This window comes from Theropithecus gelada, chromosome 9 (genome assembly GCF_003255815.1).
Source record: "Theropithecus gelada isolate Dixy chromosome 9, Tgel_1.0, whole genome shotgun sequence".
Classification (NCBI taxonomy): domain Eukaryota; kingdom Metazoa; phylum Chordata; class Mammalia; order Primates; family Cercopithecidae; genus Theropithecus; species Theropithecus gelada.
In genome coordinates this window covers 65,561,770-65,569,903 of record NC_037677.1, presented here as the reverse complement: position 1 = coordinate 65,569,903, position 8,134 = coordinate 65,561,770, and the positions used below count along the sequence as shown (strand labels likewise).

General features: G+C 46.7%; 1 protein-coding gene across 1 annotated transcript in view; it reads left to right on the top strand.

Moving 5' to 3' along the window:
• Positions 1 to 375: 375 nt before the first annotated feature.
• Positions 376 to 8,134, top strand: part of TET1 (tet methylcytosine dioxygenase 1) — a 144,605-nt gene continuing 136,846 nt past the window's right edge. Inside the window, exon 1 of the mRNA XM_025395915.1 lies at positions 376 to 758. The gene's annotated coding sequence lies outside the window, so the exon portion shown is untranslated. The remainder of the gene's footprint in view (positions 759 to 8,134) is intronic.

The window sequence follows — 8,134 nt, the reverse complement described above, 5'->3', positions numbered from 1 at the left end:
TCCGTTGCTGGCGACCTAGATATTGCTCAATGGTGTCATCTCTGACCTGGCACCTTCTTCATACGTTTATAAACATGCAATTTAGAGATCCTAAAAACTTTTTCTAGAGTTCTCCTGGGAAAAAAGGTAATGACAAAATCTTGACACCTCTCTACTACTTCTTCGGAGACAGAGAGAGAGAGAGAGTGTGTGTGTGTGTGTGTGTGTGTTGAGAGAGGTGGAGAACGAGGGGGAGAGGAGGGGGTCGAGAGGGAGTCGAGGAGGGATTCCAGCTCCAGTTTGGGTAAATCCAGCTCGCGTTTTGCCTGTCGCTCAACTGTGCAGGGTCCAGCGAAGGCAGAGCCTCAGCTTCACTCCCTGAGGTCTGTCCTGGGGAGACACTGCTGCTCCGGGGGGCTGACCTGGCGGGGAGTGGCCGCGCAGTCTGCTCCGGCGCCGCTTTGTGCGCGCAGCCGCTGGCCCCCCTACTCCCGGGTCTGCCCCCCGGGACACCCCCCTGCCCCGCCCAAGTCATGCAGCCCTACCTGCCTCTCCACTGTGGACCTTTGGGAACCGACTCCCCACCTCGGGGGCTCCGGCCTTGACTGTACTGGGAGTCGGTAGGCGCCCTCCCCTACGCGACCGCGCCTCTCGCGCCCGCCGGGGCCCCGGGCTCCAAAGTTGTGGGGAGGAGCGCGAGTTGGAAAGTTTGCCCGAGGGCTGATGCAGGCTTGGAGCTGGGGGCCGTGCGCTGCCCTGGGAGTGTGACCCGGCCAGCGGTGAGTTGGGGCCGGGGCAGAGGGTAGGGGTGCGGGGAGGGAGGACTCCGACGCCGAGGCCCGAGGGGGGTCTGGGAGGCGGCGCTCGGCGCGGGCTGGACTGGCCAGGGCTCTGCGTCCTTGGCTCTCCCGCGGCCGCAGGGGTGGGCTCGTTCCCCGCCGCGACCCCCCACCCCGGGACGCTCGGGGCGCTTTTGTTGCTGGAGGTAAACAATGCCCCCGGCCGGAGGTCTCGGCCACCCGCCCGGGAGGCCCCGACACAGCGCCGGGTGGGGGGCAGCGGGGGCGACTGGGGCTCTGACCCCGGGCTGCGCTGAAAAAGGGCTGGGGGAGGGCAAGTGTGGCTTGGGGGAGATGGCTGAATGTGCCAGTGCTTCCCTGGCCCCTTTGCGGAGTGGGAGGTCCGGGCGCCTCGGGATAAGGAGAGGCTAGAGTCTGTGCAAGTTGTGAGTGGGGAGCCCGGGCTGTCCCGTGCTCAAGCGTACCCCCTAAACAAGTTTTCTTCCTCCCTCCATATTTATATGAGAGACAGGTTGTTGGGGAAACGCTTTGGCGCCTGTCTCCCCGAGAGTTGTGGGAGGACGGCTCCAGGGATGAAACATTTGGAGTGGAGGCAGTGGTGGAGTCTTGCTAGGAGTTGGCTTGGAGTTGTTAAGGATCAGGGAAGAAGGGAATACGGAGTAGAGTGTGTTCTGTCAAAATGGCATTTAAGAAACTCATTTGTGAGCACCACTGGGTCGCAGGACGCGCTGGCGTTGCGATCCCATCAGTCCCCGTCTGGCGGGATCCCGGAGCGGGCCCTGAGGGTGGGAGGTGCGCGGAGCTTGGTGCTGGGGCTAGTCGTGCAGCACGTGAGGGGCCTGGTCCTCGCCCGAGGGCTAGGAGGCTGCCGCGCAATCTACCGCCCCCAGAGAGAAAATGCTCTTCCCCTCTCTGTGCTTCCCTCCTTCCCTCTCCCCCGCTCCGGTCCTCCCTCGCTCGCCCCGGGCTCTTCTCTCTCTCTCTCTCTCTCTCTCTCTCTCTCTCCATATATATATATATTCTACAAGAAGTGGTCTGGAAGGGGACTGGCCGGCGCTGGTAATCTTTCCACGTGAACGAGAAACCCACGCTGGGCATTTCTGATCCACTAAAAACTAAAGTGTCTCCAAAAGAACATTTAAAGGTTCAGCCTCGGAGTCTTTCCCGCGCCCCCAACTCGTCCTTCTCCCAAATTAACCAACCTTTCTGCATACGTCTCTTAGGGTGCCTCTTCCCCTCCGCCCCGGTTCCACTCTGGGGCACTAAACGAGCTGCACAATACGTCCTAGTAATGACCGGTTTTTGAAGAAATGTTTGAAAAGTGCTTTAAGACCTTGGAGCGAGAACAGGATTAGGTACACAGACCTGGGCCGGCGGGGTGAGCCGCGCGCGCCACTGGGAAGAGCGGCGCTGTATAGCAGCAGCCCCAGGTCTCCCCTGGACCTGAGTGTGCTCGGCGTCCCCACCCCCAATATAAAGTAAAATAAAAGCAATGGTTTAATTAGGCCTCAGGATACGAAAAAATATGGAAAAGGAGCTTCTTAACCAGTTAGGGCAACGGTTATTTGGAGCATATTACGAATTTATGACTACAATTAAACCAGGGGCAGGGGTACATGTAGATAGGTACGGAAATAAGGAGATTAGTATGAGTTAATAATCAAAAGACTTAGGTGAATCAAACCAAGAATCAAAAGACTTAGGTGGTTTTTGGTGTGTTTCCCGATTTATCGGTATTGGTCATAGGGGTCCCCCTTTTCCCCAATTAAGGGGTTTTAATTAGCTTGTCAACCTCTCTGTCTTTAAAGCTAAGTTGTAGTTTCAATCAAATTTCAGAATCAAGATATACGGGAAATGGCAGACAGTGTCCTTTTCTCTTTGCAAAGATGAGGAGTCCAGGCTTACAACTCTGGGACTGCCACTTTCCATTTTAATGAGAGTTAACTATCGCTCTCCGGGCTGGTCTTCCAGAATGGATGGGTGGGAGGGTTGGGTCTCCACTGTCCCTGCCCTTTGTTTCTCTTCCTTCTCCCATCTGATTTGTCTCCCCTCCCCCACCTTCTGAGCGTCCGTATCTTTCCTTTCCAGCACATTTGATTTCCCCTCTCCCCTTGGTCTTTTAGTCTTTGGCCTTTTGATCTCAGTTGTCTTTTAATATTCTAGTTTTATTACTATAGATGTCGAACCCCTTCCTCAGTTTTTACTGTAAGTAATTTTTCCCCTTCCTCAGTTTTTTACTATAAAATTCTTTCCCTTCTTTCGTTTTTGGCCTTTTTTGTTTTCTTTTTGGGCATTTTCTTCCTTCTCATGCTTTTTCTTCTACTTCCTCCTAATGTGTTTTATGCCTTTCTTGTCTTTGGAAGGACCGTTCTATGTCCATTCTAACGTCTCCCTTCCCTTTTCTTGGCCCTTTCCCCCCCTTTTCCCCCTTCCTCTCTGCAGGGCAGAGGGGTGTTTTACATATGGAAGGAGCCATTGACTAAATGTGCTGGCATTCTAGTGAGTTTCCCTGAACAGCTTTTACATGTGCCGAGGGCTCTTACACTTCCTGTGGTAGAAAACTATCTAGGAACTGCAAGCAGTTGCCTGCCTACTCTTCCTTTAGAGGTAGAACTTAGTTGCTGGAGGAAACTGAGCCGGGTGCTGCCTTTTTAAAATAAATGTTCTAAATCTTGTTTTTCTCAGCCAAGTGCAAGAGCCTTTAAGTTCTGTGGAGCTGAATGGAGGGACTATGAAATCAGTCTGTTGCAACTAGCTCTATGTGTGCAAATACCACGTTTTTGGCCACTGCTGGTAGTGGAAAGAATTGAAATATGACTTTAAATTAACATGCAGGCTGGATCGTTACATCAATTAAGCATTTTTGCCCAGAGGATTTTGGGGGAATCCAGAAAAAGGACGGATATAGGTGAGAGAGGATCTTTCTGACATGTTGCTATCAATACTAGTTTTTTTTTTTTTTTTTTTAAGTTTTTTTTATTATACTTTAAGTTCTATGGCACATGTGCACAACGTGCAGGTTTGTTACATATGTATACATGTGCCATGTTGGTGTGCTGCACCCATTAACTCGTCACTTACATTAGGTATATCTCCTAACACTATCCCTCCCTCCTTCCCCTACCCCACAACCGGCACCAGTGTGTGATGTTCCCCTTCCTGTGTCCAAGTGTTCTCATTGTTCAATTCCCTCCTGTGCAAACCATATTTTTAAAAAACTAATCACCCCTGATATCAATCTTGTTTTTCGTAAGAAAATATGGGTGTGAAAATCAGGAATTATTTAGAAGTAATTTCTTTTTATTTATTTATTTATTTAGTTTTTTTTTTATTATTATACTTTGAGTTCTAGGGTACATGTGCATAATGTGCAGGTTTGTTACATATGTATACTTGTGCCATGTTGGTGTGCTGCAGCCATCAACTCATCAGCACCCATCAACTCGTCATTTACATCAGGTATAACTCCCAATGCAATCCCTCCCCCCTCCCCCCAATACTAGTTTTTTGTTTGTTTGTTTTTTGTTGTTTGTTTTTTGTTTGTTTGTTTGTTTTTTGAGTCTCTGTCTCCCAGGCTAGAGTGCAGTGGTGTGATCTTGGCTTACTGCAACCTCTGCCTCCCGGGTTCAAGCAATTCTCCTGCCTCAGCCACCAGAGTAACTGAGATTACAGGCGTGTGCCACCACACCTGACTAATTTTTGTATTTTTAGTAGAGACAGGGTTTCACTGTGTTGGCCAGGCTGGTCTTGAACTCCTGACCTCAGGTGATCTGCCTGCCTCGGCCTCCCAAAATGCTTAGATTACAGACAAGAACCACCACACCCGCCAGTTCTCTACAGAAAACCCTTACACTTTAAGAAGCCAGCTTAGGCCGGGCGCGGTGGCTCAAGCCTGTAATCCCAGCACTTTGGGAGGCCGAGACGGGCGGATCACGAGGTCAGGAGATCGAGACCATCCTGGCTAACATGGTGAAACCCCGTCTCTACTAAAAAATACAAAACACTAGCCGGGCGCGGTGGCGGGCGCCTGTAGTCCCAGCTACTCGGAAGGCTGAGGCAGGAGAATGGCGTGAACCCGGGAGGCGGAGCTTGCAGTGAGCAGAGATCCGGCCACTGCACTCCAGCCTGGGCGGCAGAGCGAGACTCCGTCTCAAAAAAAAAAAAAAAAAAAAAAAAAAAAGAAGCCAGCTTTTCATTCTCTAAGCAAGGTAATTATTTTAAAAATTTAGTTGGGTTATTATCTCCTGGCCTATAATTTTGGATCGCATACTCTGTAGTTCCCTTGTCACAAAGACGTTTTGTGGGGGAAAATGTTCTATTGTTTTCCTTTTTTTTTGTTTTCAGAGTCTCGCTCTGTGGCCCAGGCTGGAGTGTAGTGGTGTGATCTCAGCTCACTGCAACCTTCATCTCCTGGGTTCAAGTGATTCTCCTGCCTCAGCTTCCCAAGTAGCTAGGATTACAGGCAGGCGCTACCATGCCCGGCTAATTTTTGTATTTTTAGTAGAGACAGGGATTCACCATGTTGGCCAGGCTGGTCTCGAACTTCTGACTTCAAGTGATCCACCTGCCTCAGTTTCCCAAAGTGCTGGGATTATAGGCGTGAGCCACCGTGCCTGACCAAAATAATGTTCTGTTGTTGTTTGGGGGTCTTGGTGCTCTCTGGTGTAAAGAGCTGTTGATTGAGTAATGTTTTACATCACAGAAATGGTTTTTCGTTTTTCCCTTCCATGACAGTAAGAACTCACAGGATGGTGTCCATTAATTGCACATGATTCCCCTCTTGGGCCAATGATATATGCTTAATAACAGGGTCTCCAGTCTTATTTTCTTCTCATATCATTTTATCATGAAGCTATCTCTGCAGCACTTTCACGGACTCTTGAAGACATTCCAGGTTAGAATAAAAGTAACTTTCTCATGCCTGTAATCCCAGTGTTTTGGGAGGCTGAGGCAGAAGGATCATTTGAGGCTAGGAGTTTGAGACCAGTCTGGGCAACATAGTGAGATCAATCCTCATCTCTACAAAAAATAAAAAGAACTTAGCCAGGCATGGTGGCCTGTGCTTGTAGTTGGGTGGCTGAGATGGGAGGATCACTTGAGTCTAGGAGTTTAAGGCTATAGTTAGTGATCACAGCACTGCACTCCAGCCTGGGCAACAGAGCAAGACCTGTCTGAAAAAAAAAAAAAACAAAACGAATATTGAGAGGCATTGAAATATCAATTTTTATCAGAAATGAAAAATGGAAGTAGAATTAGGGAAGAGTGTACACAGGGGAGATTTGACTGCTGGAAATATTTTAGTTCATGTGAGTATTTATTTGAAAATACACATTTTTGCTGGACATGGTGGCCCACACCTGTAGTCCCAGCACTTTAAGAGGCTCAGGAGGGCAGATGACTTGAAGCTAGGAGTTTGAGAGTGGCCTGGGCAGCATAGTGAGTCTTCACAAAAGAAAGAAAAAATTAGCCTGGTGTGGTGGCACGTTCCTGTAGTCCCAGCTACTTGGGAAGCTGAGGTGGGAGGATCACTTAAGCCCAGGAGGTCAAGGCTACAGTGATCCTTGATACACATGAGCGACAGAGCAAGACCCTGTTAAAAAAAAAAAAAAAAAAAAAATATATATATATATATATGCATGCACACACACACAGACACACACACATTTTTGTATGAATTGAATACTCTATGATAGAAGCACTAAAAATGGAAGTAAATCATTTAATAATGTTTACAAAAAAGAAATTAATTTCCAGAGGTCTTTGAGGTAATTCCATATTTAAATGTGGACCTATTTAATGGAGTGGACTACATTCTCTTCCCCTTGCCTCCACAAATTTCAGGATAAGCTTGCTACCCTTACTCCATGAGTTCGGCTCTTGGGACAACTTAGTTTGTCACAAAAGAAGTTTATGTTTCAATAGTGGAGCCAAGAGTGATAAAAATCAGGGTCTTGCCGGAAGGAGTCCTTATTTTGTTTCTGGTTGTCTCTGATTCCTTGGCTGGGTGGTACTCAGTGATTTTCTCCCCTGCAGTTGGGTTTTTCAGGGGTCATTGGCCTCTTTCGTGATCTCGTAAAAAGGCTGTTACCATTTAAAGAGGCCACATCTTCGAAATCCATGTTGTTCATACCTTTTCTATTTCCTTGACAGGCTGTTTTTTAGGAGATAGGGTTTGAATGATAAAGATTATCTTAATTACAAGTCTGAATTTCTAAAGCACTTCAATTTAAAAATATAAAAGAATATAGGAGAGACAGAGATCAAATTGTAAACCACTTTCAAAGCAGATCCCATGACACCCTCTGGCATACCCAGATTACTTGTCTACATATATGAATTTTAATTTTTGTGGCTGATTGCAATGACTAGATTATATACTCCTAATAATTTTTTAGCAGTATAATCTTGATACAAGAGAGAAAGCATGCTTTTAATGATAGTGTTGAATTTTGAGAGATTAAAATGAATTGCTTTTTATAATGAAAAATGCATCCTGATAAAGGTATTTGTTGACTTTTTGGAAATTCAAATTGGAATGTCTTGTTTTCTGAAAATCTTGTACAAAAAGCAGTGGTCTTTGGAGAAAATATCCTTCAGTTTTTCACAGCCAAAGACTGAATTACTGCAAGCCAAAACTTTTTTTTTTTTGGAAGAAGGGGAAAGCAGTAAGCTTAGATGCCAAGAATTCAAGTGAAGTATTCTCTGGCCTAGTGTTTGTATTTAGTACAGATTTATCAAAATGTTATTTTTTGTGTATTTGATGTTATCGCTAATGTCTATTTTAAAAGTCTTAAAGACACATTACATTGACTAAATGTAGTGTGCTCTGGGAACTCTTATGTGTGTAACCTACTTAGTGCGTAAGGTGGGAACAGAACCAAAAGGAGATCTTGGTCTGGAGAATATAACAAAGTCTGGGTTAAACTGGTTCCATAATAATGATAACTACCACTTATTTTCTCTTTCTCTTTTTTTTTTTTTTTTTTTTTTTTGAAGTTGAAAACAGCCTTTTTGTTTTTTTTTTTTTTTTTTTGAGACGGAGTCTCGCTCTGTCGCCCAGGCTGGAGTGCAGTGGCGCGATCTCAGCTCACTGCAAGCTCCGCCTCCCGGGTTCACGCCATTCTCCGGCCTCAGCCTCCCGAGTAGCTGGGACTACAGGTGCCCGCCACCGCGCCCGGCTAGTTTTTTGTATTTTTTATTTATTTTTTATTTTTTTTTTTTAATTTATTTTTTTTTTTTTATTTTTTTATTTTTTTATTTTTATCTTTTTTTTTTTGAGACGGAGTCTCGCGCTGTGTCACCCAGGCTGGAGTGCAGTGGCGCGATCTCGGCTCACTGCAAGCTCCGCCTCCCAG